The following is a 15,000-nucleotide window of genomic DNA, read 5'->3' on the forward strand; positions in this document are numbered from 1 at the left end:
TCACCCCCTGCACAGTCATGCCCACGTCACTCCCCTGTCCAGTCACCCGATGAGTCACCTGCCTGCGTGGCCTCCTGCCACGTCACTGCCACGTGTCCCCGCCACCGTACCTGCCACGTCATCGTCCGTACGTGATGACGTCATGCTGACGTCATCCCGCCACGTCGCCCTGCTGACGTCATGCTGATGTCATCAGCACTTTTTGGGCGTAGAGGCGCAAAAGTCGCACTTCGGAGCCCCGAAATCCAATTCTGAGGCAGTTTTTGATGATCGCAGGATTTTTTAGGCCGAAATGGAGAATCTTCAGGGAATATTTAAGGAATCTTCTCACCATGCGGCCCTAGGAAGCCCGAAAAGGCGCAAAAATGATCCGTTTTCTTCACAGAATATACCAAAAGGATCAGAAGACAATTCCAAATGATACAGAGGCCAGACAACGGCCATTTACTGGTGATTAGACCCGCAGGACATCAGATCAGCAGTCCAGATTTTGTTAGAGAGTATCAGTGGAAGAAAAGACACCAAAGAGTATCAGCCGAAGATATTTTAGGGGCTCGAGGCACCTGAACATTGATGAAGCCCCCAGAAAGTCAAATCAATAAGCATCAGCCCATCCTTGCCTTCAAATCACCATTAAGGCATTCAAAGCACCAGGACAGCAAGGAAGCAGAAACCCATACTCATTTATTGAAGAAAGCACTGCAGCAAGCCACCAAGGACAACATCATTTATTCAGTTTTGACACATCGGCCCTGAGCACGGCCCAAGATGTTTTTGTATTTATTTCAGGATAGGATTAGGTCAAATAGTCATTTTTTATGACCTAATTAGGTCAAGATGTAATAAAGGAACTCTGCAGAGAGTTTTTGCCCTATATATGTTGGGTGTGGAGCCTGATTATCTTCTATAGTACCGGCATTTTGGACCCTAGTTCAAAATCGGGCGGCAACGCCGCCCGTAAAATGATCGCTGCCGTGGGGGGTCCAGGGGGGGTTTCGGGGGCAGCGCCCCTGAAGCTAAAAACAGCTGTAAAATTGCCTTGTAAAAGTATAGTAATTTCTAGTCAATTTGGGCCGTTCATTAGGCGGATGATCTGACTGTAGAACTTATGTTTAGTTTAGGGTTTTTTGCCCTAGAAGGCAACCCCTCTCTTTATATGAGGGCATTGTATTTGAGGCTGTGACATATAGATGTGTATTCGGTGAGCGAGAAACATAGAGGTGAGACTGTGAGAGAAAACAGAGGATATTACAGCAGTTTTGCTGTAGGTTGTATCTCTTCATTTTGCTGGATAATAGAAAGGAAGGACTGGCTGTTCGAGGTGGACGTAGCCCAAACTGGGTGAACCACGTATATCTGTGTCTCTCTTGTTTTGTGCGTTTTCTGTGTTTATATTTATGCAATATTATATATGTTCCATTGCTCCGTAATATATAATTTTCTAACAACTGGTATCAGAGCCGAAGGTCTATTTGGCTGATAAACTCGCAGGAAAGAAGGGTTCCTGGTTCGAGTGGGAGCAATGGCGGAAGATGGTAAGTTTAGGGTCGAGAAATTTAACGGCCAAAACTTCTCGCTGTGGAAGATGCAGATGGAAGATTATCTGTATCAGAAAGATCTATACCTACCATTGGGCGGAAAAACAAAGATGCCAATGGGTATGAAAGACGAAGAATGGAACCTTCTCGATAGAAAGGCACTCGGAACAATACGGTTGTGTCTTGCTGCGTCAGTCGCCTTCAACATTTCGAAGGAAACCACGACAGAGGGTTTGATGCAGACGTTGTCGAAACTATATGAAAAACCCTCGGCCTCAAACAAGGTATTTCTTATGAAACGGTTATTTAATATGAATATGTCGGAAGGTGGATCTGTTGCAAACCATTTAAATGATTTTAATACAGTTACAAGCCAGTTAAGTTCTGTAGGGGTAAACTTTGATGATGAAGTTAGAGCTCTGTTATTCTTGTGCTCATTACCAGAAAGTTGGAATGGTTTGGTAATGGCCATTAGTAACTCCGTTTCTGGATCTAGTACTTTAAAGTTTGATGATGTTGTCGGTGCTATCCTTAGCGAGGAAATGCGACGGAAAAGCTCCGGTGAGACATCGGGAAATGCTTTGAGTGCAGAGTCTAGAGGAAGAAAAATGGAAAGAGGAAAGAGCTCAGGATATCGCAGTAAATCAAGGAAAGGCAGATCCAAGTCCAGATCGGGGATAGTGTGCTGGAAATGTGGAAAGAAAGGACACCTAAAGAAAGACTGTAGATCTCGGAAGGGAAAAGAAGGAGATGCACAACAAGAAAACAATCATGAAGCAAATGTGACAGGTGAGGTGTTACAAGATGCTTTGATTCTTTCTTTCGAAAATATTACTGATTCCTGGGTGGTAGATTCAGGGGCCTCATTCCATGCCACACCTGAAAAGAAATACTTTTATGACTATGTTCAAGGAGATTTTGGACAAGTTCGTCTGGGTGATGACAAACCCTGTAAAATTGTTGGAATGGGTAAGGTTCTTGTAAAACAGCAAAATGGAAACCAATGGCTACTAAAGGAGGTAAGGCATGTTCCAGATCTAAAGAAAAATCTGATTTCAACAGGGCAGTTAGGCAGTGAAGGTTGTGTGACAACTTTCATAGATAAAGCTTGGAAGGTCACAAAAGGAGCCCTGGTAATAGCAAAAGGTGAAAAGGTTGGTACATTTTATTTATGCAATGGTATTTCTAACTCTGTTAATGCTTTGACTTCCAAAGGAGCAGATGCAGCATTATGGCATCATAGGCTCGGACACATGAGTGAAAAAAGGGATGAAGATTCTTCACTCAAGGAATTTGTTGCCAGGTTTGAAGAATGTTGATTTGGACTTCTGTGAGAACTACATTTATGGAAAACAGAAGAGAGTCAGATTTCTTAGAGTTGGGAAAGAAAAGAAGAACGAAAAATTAGAGCTTGTGCATACAGACGTATGGGGACCTGCTCAGGTATCATCTCTTGGTGGCTCTCGTTATTATGTTACTTTTATTGATGATGCAACTAGAAAAACTTGGATTTATTGTATTAAGAATAAATCTGATGTATTTGATACTTTCAAGAAATGGAAAGCTTTGGTTGAGATTGAGACAGGAAAGAAATTGAAGTGTCTTAGATCAGACAATGGAGGTGAATATTGCAGCAAAGAGTTTGATAGGTACTGTTCAGAGCATGGAATTCGCAGAGAGAAGACAGTTCCAAGAACACCACAAGAAAATGGTGTGTCAGAAAGGATGAACAGAACAATCATGGAGCGTGCAAGGTGCATGAGATTGCATGCAGGATTGCCTTTACAGTTTTGGGCAGATGCTGTAGATACTGCTGGTTATCTAATAAACAGAGGGCCTTCAAGTTCCTTGGATGGTGGTGTTCCAGAGGAAGCATGGACAGGTAAAAAGGTAAACTACTCTATTTTAAAGCCTTTTGGTTGTGAGGCCTTTGTCCATATTGATAAAGAAAATAGAACAAAGCTTGAGGCAAAGTCAAAGAAATGTACCTTTATTGGATATGGTGTTAATGATTTTGGTTATCGCTTATATGATTACGAAAATCAAAAAATCATTAGGATCAGAGATGTAATATTCAATGAAAAGGTCTTGTATAAGAATCAGTTGCAGGAAAAGAAACAGGAAAAGGAAAACAAGGAATACGCAGTCCTTGATGAAATCACTGAAAAAGTAAAGGTGCCTGAAAATAATAATAATCAACAACCACAACAACAGCAACCACCACAACAGCAACAGGCACCCCAAACACCTGAAAGTGGTGTTAGAAGATCTACCAGGATAGGTAGACCTCCTGAACGATACTCTCCTTCATTATATTATTTATTGTTGACTGATTCCGGTGAACCTGAATGTTATGAAGAAGCAATGCAGGTTGAAAACAAGAAGAAGTGGGAGGTAGCCATGGAAGAAGAGATGGACTCCTTAATGCATAACAAGACTTGGGATTTAGTCAGGTTGCCTGTAGGAAAAACTACATTGAAGAATAAATGGGTTTACAGGCTGAAGGAAGAAGATGGAGGAAAGCAAAGGTACAAAGCTAGACTTGTGGTGAAGGGGTTTGCACAGAAGAAAGGTATTGATTTTGATGAAATATTTTCTCCTGTTGTTAAAATGACTTCAATCAGAACTATTTTAAGTCTTGTAGCAGCTGAAGATTTGCATCTTGAGCAGTTAGATGTAAAGACAGCGTTTCTCCATGGGGATTTGGAGGAAGAGATATATATGCAGCAGCCACAAGGATATGAGGTGAAAGGGAAGGAGAAACTTGTGTGCAGGTTGAAGAAGAGCTTGTATGGTTTAAAACAGGCTCCAAGGCAGTGGTATCTAAAATTTGACAAGTTTATGTCTGAACAAGGTTATACTAGATGTCACTCTGATCATTGTGTTTATCTGAAAAAGCAAAATGATGGCAGCTATATTATATTGTTATTGTATGTAGATGACATGCTTGTTGCAGGATCTAACATGCAGGAAATAAATGTGCTCAAAAGAAAATTGGCAAATTCATTTGCAATGAAGGATTTGGGTGCTGCAAAACAAATCCTTGGTATGAGAATAACTAGAGACAGGAAAAATAGAAAATTAACATTGTCTCAGAATGAGTACATACAAAAGGTGTTGAAAAGATTTAACATGCAAAATGCAAAACCAGTTAGTACACCTTTTGCTAGCCATTTCAAACTTAGCAAAGAAATGTGCCCAAAGACCCAAGAAGACATGGATTATATGTCTAAAGTTCCATATGCATCAGCAGTTGGAAGTTTAATGTATGCAATGGTCTGCACAAGGCCTGATATTGCACATGCAGTGGGAGTTGTAAGCAGGTACATGAACAATCCAGGAAAGGAACATTGGATGGCAGTGAAATGGATTCTCAGATATTTGAGAGGTACCACAAATCAGGCACTATGCTTTGGTGGTTCAAACATATCCCTACAAGGATGTGTTGATGCAGATATGGCAGGTGACAGAGATAATAGAAGGAGCACTACAGGATATGTATTTACTGTCGGAGGAACAACTGTCAGTTGGGTTTCAAAAATCCAAAGTGTTGTTGCACTCTCAACAACAGAAGCAGAGTATGTTGCTGCTACAGAGGCTAGTAAAGAAATGATTTGGTTACAAAGGTTTATGGGTGAATTGGGTAAGGAGCATGATATGGGCACGTTATACAATGATAGTCATCTTGCAAAGAACTCAGCATTTCATTCCAGGACAAAACACATACAGCTCAAGTACCATTTCATACGATCAGTGTTGGAAGATGGAGAGTTGAAGCTGGAAAAGATACACACTAGCCAGAACCCTGCAGATATGCTAACAAAAGTTGTAACCAGGGAGAAACTGAGAATATGCTCAGTTTCAGTTGGTCTTCAAGGATGATGATGAAGATGAGAAATAGCCAGGTCCAAAGAGGAGTCATTGTCCAGCAAATGGAGCAGCGGTGGAGTTGCTACAATTAGTCTCCAAGTGGGAGATTGTTGGGTGTGGAGCCTGATTATCTTCTATAGTACCGGCATTTTGGACCACAGTTCAAAATGGGGCGGCAACGCCGCCCGTAAAATGATCGCTGCCGTGGGGGGTCCAGGGGGGGTTTCGGGGGCAGCGCCCCCGAAGCTAAAAATAGCTGTAAAATTGCCTTGTAAAAGTATAGTAATTTCTAGTCAATCTGGGCTGTTCATTAGGCGGATGATCTGACGGTAGAACTTATGTTTAGTTTAGGGTTTTTTGCCCTAGAAGGCAACCCCTCTCTTTATATGAGGGCATTGTATTTGAGGCTGTGACATATAGATGTGTATTCGGTGAGCGAGAAACATAGAGGTGAGACTGTGAGAGAAAACAGAGGATATTACAGCGGTTTTGCTGTAGGTTGTATCTCTTCATTTTGCTGGATAATAGAAAGGAAGGACTGGCTGTTCAAGGTGGACGTAGCCCAAACTGGGTGAACCACGTATATCTGTGTCTCTCTTGTTTTGTGCGTTTTCTGTGTTTATATTTCTGCAATATTATATATGTTCCATTGCTCCGTAATATATAATTTTCTAACAATATATACCACCCTCTGTATAGTTTTAAGGGTTGGTCAATTGAGAATTTTCACTAGAGACTCGCTGTGTATACCTGAATTTTTCTATAATCAAAGATTGATTAAAGCTTGGAGAGCAAACTGTCTGTTGTTGATGAACATTTTGAAGAGTTGAAGATGGAATTCCTGCGATGTGGTCTGAAGCAATAAGTGCCTCTTATCTCTGTTTATGTGTTTGCCATTATCTAAATAGTAGAAAAAAGGAATAGCCTAGAATTAGTTTAAATACTCTCTATGCTCAATTTCTGCTGTTTTTTGATGTTTTCCTCTAAAATAATTGGTTATGAACATTGAATTCCTCCCGGCTCATGTTTACCCCAATTCACCTATGTTGGCCAATTATCTAGGGATTCTTAACTGCCCCTAGGTAGCGCCCTGTTATTTTCTCTACTAATCTGTTGGAGAGATTCTTAACCGCCTCTCTTTCTTTAGCATTCAGTTCATCCCTTAAATCTGAAGATTGCTTCAAACCTCAGTTATCTTGCTCAATGTTCCCTCACTGTTATTAAGAAAACGCACCAGCAGTTCCCCTCCTCGACTCCACGCCGACTATACTCTGCCTCTCTACCTGAAAGTGTCAGTTTTCCCACCAAAACTCAATCAAAACCCCTGTGCATCATATCTAGCCTAAAATCATCTCTTTCAACAAAGCTAAATCATAAAGAGAGAGCCCTCTCTGACTGCAGGTAGGCTAGGGCCTGCAGTCCAAAGTTGGTTTGTGGTTACCTCGGCCGTATCCCTTTAGGAGTCAAAAGGGACAACCTGAGTGATAACATAATGGCGACTCCACTGGGGAACTGAATCATGTGTTTATTAGTGTAAATCCTCAATTTTGACTAGTTCGCCTCGTTTTCTGGAGAAAATGTTCCTTTTCTTCAGGGCTTTTCAAGTTCAACTTTGATCTGTGATGGTGGACAGAGATCAGGCACTTCAAGGTTGATTCATCCACCTGGCGACTCCACATCATCCTCATAATAAAGACTCCGCTGGAGAAATGAACCCGAAGGAATTATATAAGCAGACCAGGCTCTTGACTTGGACTATCATCCAAGAGATCATGTTCTTTCTCTTGCACCAAATTTTGTTGTGCATATTGTACTTTAAAAACGATTTTATGTCAGATTTTTGTGTTTTTCCTTTGGAAAATGTTGTTGAAAATCCTCCTTGCACATCAAAGCAGCAACTTTCAAATGCTGTTGAATATCATCATACAGCCAAGGAGGAACCGAAAATAGAGCCTAGTCTTCTAGTTCCTGTACATACTCCCGTGCCTCGTAAAGTTCCTGAAAGATATAAGCCGCTCATCCTGCCTCCTGTGCTTGGTCCTCTGCCGGCAAATCATCCTGAATATCTCCCTAGATTTGATGGAGAGAATGGTATTACTGCTCAGAAACATATCCAGGCTTTTGAAGATTATCTTAATACATTTGAAGTGGAAGATGAAGATTTCAGTCTTAGACTATTTGCCCTTTCTTTGCAAAGCGAAGCTAGGACTTGGTTTAAAGCGTTGCCTGAGGCAAGCATCTCTAAGTTTCAGCAGTGTGCCAAGCTTTTCCTTGATAAATGGATGATCAGAGGTAATCTCTTCGCGCTCATTGAAGAATACAATCATTTATAAAGGCATCCAGATGAATCTGTTCAGCAGTTTTCAGACAGATTCAATCAAGTTTATCAGTCCATGCCTTTAAATATAAGACCTCCCCTTGATCTAGCTTTGTTGCAATATCCTAGAGCATTTGACACAGAGATGGAATTTTGTTTAAGAGAGAGATGCCCATCCACTTTGAAACAGATGCAGGACATAGTTGTGGACGTAGAGGCAAATCTAAGAAGGAGGGAAGAACAGCGCAAAGCAAAGCAAGAAGAAAGATTTCATAGTGTGTTACAAAGGACAGAGGAAATGATGCAGCTGATCACAATGAAAGTGGAATGTTCAAAGCACCAGAACAGATCTGTTTCACAACAGGAAAGTAGTGACATTCATGAACAAACCTGCCACAAAACAGATGACATATTCATCCAGCCATACATGATGGAGCAGTCTCCTGATATACTGTGTGAATATAATAGCTTCTCTTCTTTCAACTGTCTACCCAAATATGATCTGTATGATGATGATTATGAGCCTAACGACCAAATCAGCCTTGCAGAGGAATCAGATCCTATTTTGGCAGGAAGCAGTGTTCAGGTTCAGCAACCTGAAACCAATGATCAGCATGCCCATCTCAGCTATGAAGAAAAGGAAGAAAACACAGAGTGTGTTGATTTCAGTGAAGGAACTTTACCCTTTTGTTTTGAATCTTTTCAATTTATCAAGGATAAATATCATGCTATATATGATCAAGTGTCACCGCGTGTTGCTTTTGACCGTCTGGAGGCTAATCAAGATATTGTTCCAAAGGCATTGCCTCTAGTTTTGCAGCCCCAAAGAGCCATTGAATATCAGATTGAGGTGGATCCAGAAGCAGCAGTATACGACCAAATAATCCAAGTGGATCCCCTGCCTCTTTGTTTTCAGCCATCTGAGTTGTTCAAAGAAGAAGAAGACCAGCAGTCTGCACAGATCAGTCAAGTCCTATTCGAGCCAGATTGTAACAAATTACAAGCACCTCTGCAAGTTCTAAATGACCTATCCGCTGGCAAGCAGAATGATGAAAGAGATCAGTGCTCTTCTCCATTAACAGGCTGCAAGGCTCAGTATCGAGTTATCGATGATCTCTCGACTCCAAGGCATGGTAGCGATCCTCAACCTTTGTATAGTTCTTTAATTCAGCCTAGAAATTGTATATATATGTTGCAGGACAGTTTTGTACAGTATTTAAACACCGCAAAAGAGGTCAGTAGCTTCTTGATCTTCTCAAAGATTGACAAAGCCATAACAAATTGCAAAATCTCGGTTGGTCCCACTAGCAAGCACAAGCAGCAAAGCCCACTCATGATATTATTGCTTAAGTGGCTGCATTGGCTATTTCACTTCACCTAACAACAAAGTAAGTACTGGTTAGGGTAGGTAGGTAGGTAGGATCAATAAGGCAGCCAGCCAAGGGAAATTTGCAGAACACAGCAACAATTGAATACAAGGCAGTCTGACCTGCTGTTCTTGACTTTTCACAAGGAAAAGCCATCCCCAAGTGGAGCCACTATTAGCCTACTGCTGCAGCAGGTTAATCATCTTTCATGATTGATAGTTTTACATGCCAAATATGTCGAACTATCCATGCTGCAATGCACCATATTTGCTACAGATGGCCAAAGAAGTGTCCATAAGAGTGTGCTAGTCTAAGGGCCACTGCTGTGTTCCAATTTTGATAAGCAATCCATTTTTCGGTCCGAGGTAGTTTTTCAGTTGGAGGTACTCAGGCTGGAGTTCACTAACCTCTCCCTTCTTCTCATCACCCTTATTATATAACTCCCTAACAATTTTCCCTCTTCCCCTATTTTAATCATGTATATAAACTCCCCTATGTAAATACCCCTCCCTGGCAATATAGCCATATTCTCTATAAGTCCGGGAAATCACAGTCCATCTGGGGCTGTTTTTAGCCCATCCGAGTCATTAAGGAACTAGTTTGACATTTGGTCAGCTAGTAACCTCTCCCTTAACCCTAAAAACCCCTAAAAAACCAATATTCCACCCCTAACCCAAAGTTTCTGTGCGTAAGTATTAAGTCCGCCCCTGTAAAACCCACATAAACCCGTTTTCCTAAGTTGTTAACCCACCCGTGCAAATATTAAAAAACGAATATACTCCGCATATACCCCGCACTTAAGTCGCCGTCCCTTCACGTCTGCCACCAGTCGTCTGATCCACAGCCCCGCAGATCGACGGTGGGCGGGCCGCCCCATCCCCGAACTGCCCGGCCTTTAAGGCCCGGGAGTTCGACAGTTTTGCCGCCGTACTCCCGCCACGCATCAGGCGCTGGGCTGTGGCGGATCCCCTCCCTCCGAAACCGCCATCCCCGAAAAGCGGTGCGCAACATACCGCTTACCGCCTCCTGCCGGGTGACGTCACCACCTACGTCACCCCCTGCACAGTCATACCTACGTCACCCCCTGCACAGTCATGCCCACGTCACTCCCCTGTCCAGTCACTCGATGAGTCACCTACCTGCGTGGCCTCCTGCCACGTCACTACCACGTGTCCCTACCATCGTACCTGCCATGTCATCACCCGTACGTGATGACATCATGCTGACGTGATCCTGCCACGTCACCTGCCATACAATGCTGACATCATGCTGATGTCATCAACACTTTTTGGCCGCAGAGGCGCAAAAGTCGCACTTCAGAGCCCCAGAATCCAATTCTGAGGCAGTTTTTGATGAGCTGCAAATCACTCATCGCAGAATTTTTTAGGCAGAAATGGAGAATCTTCAGGGAATCTTTAAGGAATCTTCTCACCATGCGGCCCCAGGAAGCTCGAAAAGGCACAAAAATGATCCGTTTTCTTCACAGAGCATACCAAAAGGATCAGAAGACAATTCCAGATGATACAGAGGCCGAACATCGGCCATTTATTGGTGATTAGACCCGCAGCACATCAGATCAGCAGTCCAGATTTTGTCAGAAAGTATCAATGGAAGAAAAGACGCCAAAGAGTATCAGCCGAAGATATTTTAGGGGCTCGAGGCACCTGAACATTGATGAAGCCCCCAGAAAGTCAAATCAATAAGCATCAGCCCATCCTTGCCTTCAAATCACCATTAAGGCATTCAAAGCACCAGGACAGCAAGGAAGCAGAAACCCATACTCATTTATTGAAGAAAGCACTGCAGCAAGCCACCAAGGACAACATCATTTATTCAGTTTTGACACATCGGCCCTGAGCACGGCCCGAGATATTTTTGTATTTATTTTAGGATAGTATTAGGTCAAGTAGTCATTTTTTATGACCTAATTAGGTCAAGATGTAATAAAGGAACTCTGCAGAGAGTTTTTGCCCTATATATACCACCCTCTGTATAGTTTTAAGGGTTGGTCAATTGAGAATTTTCACTAGAGACTCTATGTGTATACCTGAATTTTTCTGTAATCAAAGATTGCTTAAAGCTTGGAGAGTGAACTGTCTGTTGTTGATGAACGTTTTGAAGAGTTGAAGATGGAATTCCTGCGCTGCGGCCTGAAGCAATAAGTGCCTCTTATCTCTGTTTATGTGTTTGCCATTATCTAAATAGCAGAAAAAAGGAATAGCCTAGAATTAGTTTAAATACTCTCTATGCTCAATTTCTGCTGTTTTTTGATGTTTTCCTCTAAAATAATTGGTTATGAACATTGAATTCCTCCCGGCTCATGTTTACCCCAATTCACCTTTGTTGTCCAATTATCTAGGGATTCTTAACTGCCCCTAGGTAGCGCCCTGTTATTTTCTCTGCTAATCTGTTGGAGAGATTCTTAACTGCCTCTCTTTCTTTAGCATTCAGTTCATCCCTTAAATCTGAAGATTGCTTCAAACCTCAGTTATCTTGCTCCATGTTCCCTCACTGTTATTAAGAAAACGCACCAGCAGTTCCCCTCCTCGACTCCACGCCCAATGGCTTGAAAAATTTAGACTATACTCTGCCTCTCTACCTAAAAGTGTCAGTTTTCCCACCAAAACTCAATCAAAACCCCTGTGCATCATATCTAGCCTAAAATCATCCCTTTCAACAAAGCTAAATCATAAAGAGAGAGCCCTCTCTAACTGCAGGTAGGCTAGGGCCTGCAGTCCAAAGTTGGTTTGTGGTTACCTCGGCTGTATCCCTTTAGGAGTCAAAAGGGACAACCTGAGTGATAACAGTGAGAAGTTCATTGAACCTTATCATTTAGAGGAAGGATAAGTCATAACAAGGTTACCGTAGGTGAACCTGCGGTAAGATCATTGATAGCAGGGGTTTTCTTTTTTGGTTCAGGTTCGTTGGGTGTCGATTGCAATGTGGGACTTTGTGGTGCGTCTCTAGGGGAGCGGGTTTGGTGTTTGGCGGGAACATCATTGGTTGCTTGTCTCGAGGTAACGCTCATTTTTTCGTGTGTGCTTGCAAGCCATGCTTGTGCTTGTCCCACCCATCCTTTGTTTTTCTTCCCCCCAATGTGTTTCTGCAGGGGGTTCGGAAGCTTGTTTCTTGGGAGCCCTTACGACGATCTGTTCGGTCGTGCATGGTTGCTGCAGAGTTGAGGTGCTTGGTAAAAATGATGGATAAATTCGGACTCATTCATAGCGGCGGTGCTCGGTCTTTTGTTCGTTGGAAGGCATGGGCCAAGGGTGCGGGCTTCCATAGTTGGTTCTCTCGAAAAGGCGGCGACGGTTGATGTGTTGCTTGGGTGAGCTTTTTCGCTGGTGGTTGGGTCGAGGGAGTGGTTGCATGCGCGCCTGGTAGCTCAAACCTTCCATGAGGCAAGATTGTCGGGGTGCGGTCAAGTATGGGATGGATGAAGAGCAGTTCAACCCATTGGGCTGGCCACCCTAGTCCCTCCTGACTGTTCCTCGACATGCCCTCGCGGAAGGGTTGGGTGTCCAGGTAATGAAAAACCAATCCCTCGGTCTGAGCTCCATCGAGATCGCAATTTTTCCTTCCGACAGGCATGAGGGTGGCAATCTTATCTCGTGCCTTTGCCGTCGAGGGAATTCCTCGTCCTCTCGTGAGCCACTCCCCTTCTGAGGGAAAAAGAAGTAATGGGTTGTGTCTTTATTCCTCCCTTTGGATTGTGGGTTTTTTGTGGGACTTGCGTCATTTCTTCATTGCGTGGTGTGCGATTTGGAACGTCCCTCTCTCAAGTGGCCTTGCACCATCGATGTATTTGTGGCTCGCAGCTTTCTCCAGCGTTGATTGTCAGCCAGTGACAACTCCTCTTTGGGGTTTGATTCTTTGACCCCCGTTGACTCTCTCGCTGGAAAGGTTTTTGGGTGTTTTGTACACGGAGGGGTGCAATAGCGGGGTGGGTTTATGTTATGGGCAGCAGTCTATTTGTCGTTTGAAGCCTTGTGCCATTGGGTTGGGGGGCTGTTTGCCTCTAAGTGACGTGCTCCAGACACTGGTCTCATCGTGGCCCTCGTCTTTTCTATTGGTCAATTTTGGGTTGTGATTTATTTGCTTGGTTGTTTGCTATGTTGTAAAGCTGGAAAGGGTGTTGTGCTGAATGCATGCGGGAGGGTGTGAAGAGGTGGGACGTTTTTTTTATTGGGTGCCTTTTTTGATTTCTTTTTGGTTAGCGGACATCTTGCTCGCGCATGCTGTTGAGCTTCTCTCTTTTCTTGGGATCTTTGTTTATATTTGGTGTTTTTTTCTTCCCTTCTTCCTTTTGCCCCTAGCCTTACAGAGGAGAGGTGGGATTGTTGTGGATTGGTGTTCGGGAAGGACGAAAAGCAGTGCGAGTTCCCAGGGTGGCCACCCTAGTCCTTCTCGATCGCCGTCCCCTGCAGTTCTCCCCTTTTTCCGAAGGCGCGGGGTTTGGGAAGCTTGTTCTCTGTTTGAGCCTCCCCTTGTGAGCCGGTAGCCGCGTTTGATATCTCTTGCTTTCCTGTTGTTTTCTTCCCTTCTTGCTTTTGGCCCCTTAGCTTTATGGAGAAAAGGTGGGATTGTTGTGGATTGGTGTTTAGGAAGGACGAAAAGTAGTGCGAGTTCCGAGGGTGGCCACCCTAGTCCTTCTCGATCACCGTCCCCTACAGTTCCCCCCATTTTTGCGAAGGCACGGGGGTGGGGAAGCTTGTTCCCTGTTTGAGCCTCCCCCTGTGAGCCGGTGGACGCGTTTGATATATCTCTTTCTTTCATGTTGTTTTCTTCCCTTCTTTCGGCCCCTAGATTTACGGAGAAAAGGTGGGATTGTTGTGGATTGGTGTTCGGGAAGGACGAAAAGTAGTGAGAGTTCCCAGGGTGGCCACCCTAGTCCTTCTTGATCGTTGTCCCCTGCAGTTCCCCCCTTTTTGCAAAGGCACGAGGTTGGGGAAGCTTGTTCTCTATTTGGAGCCTCCTCCCCTTGTGAGCCGGTAGCCACGGTTGATATATCCCTTTCTCCCTTGTTGTTCTCTTCGCTTCTTCCTCATGGCCCCTAGCTTTATGGAGAAAAGGTGGGATTTTTGTGGATTGGTGTTCTGGAAGGATGAAATGCAGTGCGAGCTCTCGGGGTGGCCACCCTCGTCCTTCTCGATCGTCGTCCCCTTCAATTCCCCCCTTTTGCCGAAGGCACGAGGCTTGGGAGGCTTGTGCTTTGTTTGTGGTTTATTTTCTACCCTGTTCTCTTCCTTTCGGTCCCTAGCTCTACAGAGAAAAGGGGGAATTGTTGTGGGCTGGTGTCGGGGAAGGGCTAAAAGCAGTGCGAGCTCCCGAGGTGGCCACCCTAGTCCTTCTCGATCACTGTCCCACGCATTTCCCCCCTTTTTGCGAGGGCGTGGGGTTGGGGGGAGATTTTCCTCTGTTCGAGCCTCCCCCCTTGTGGGGGTTAGACACCTTTGTTTCTCTTTCTCTCATGCGTTTTTCCTCCTTTTGCCCCTTGGCCTTACATTTGTTGTGGGGGGTGCCCCTATTCAGTTTTTTGGCCGATTTTTCGGTAATACGTGGAAACTACTCTCGGCAACGGATATCTCAGCTCTTTTTATGATGAAGAACGTAGCGAAATGCGATACTTAGTGTGAATTGTAGAATCCCATGAATCATCGAGTTTTTGAACGCAATTTGCGCCCGAGGACTCGGTTGAGGGCACGCCTGTCTGGGCGTCGCATCCCATTCAAACGCGCTCCCTACAATATGCTAGGGAGCAGCGGAGCTGGTCGTCTGTGCCCCATGCGGTCCGGTCCGCTGAAATACCTCAAGCGATTTTCGTGGCGTGCGTCGGCGAGCGGTGATCTTGTCCCCTTGGATGGGCAGTCGGCGTTAGCCGATGCAGTCTTTGTGTGGCATCGCTCGA

At 44.1% G+C, this 15,000-nt stretch overlaps 1 non-coding gene across 1 annotated transcript; it reads left to right on the forward strand.

Annotated features, from left to right (window-relative positions):
• Nucleotides 1-14,658: 14,658 nt before the first annotated feature.
• LOC149154804 (5.8S ribosomal RNA) lies at nt 14,659-14,812 on the forward strand. The gene has a single exon (XR_016263897.1). It is a non-coding gene; the product is annotated as a 5.8S ribosomal RNA (ribosomal RNA).
• Nucleotides 14,813-15,000: the final 188 nt, after the last annotated feature.

Source organism: Pinus tabuliformis, chromosome 9 (assembly GCF_031772625.1).
Source record: "Pinus tabuliformis cultivar Carrire ecotype Pingquan chromosome 9, CPIR1, whole genome shotgun sequence".
In the NCBI taxonomy this organism is placed as follows: domain Eukaryota; kingdom Viridiplantae; phylum Streptophyta; class Pinopsida; order Pinales; family Pinaceae; genus Pinus; species Pinus tabuliformis.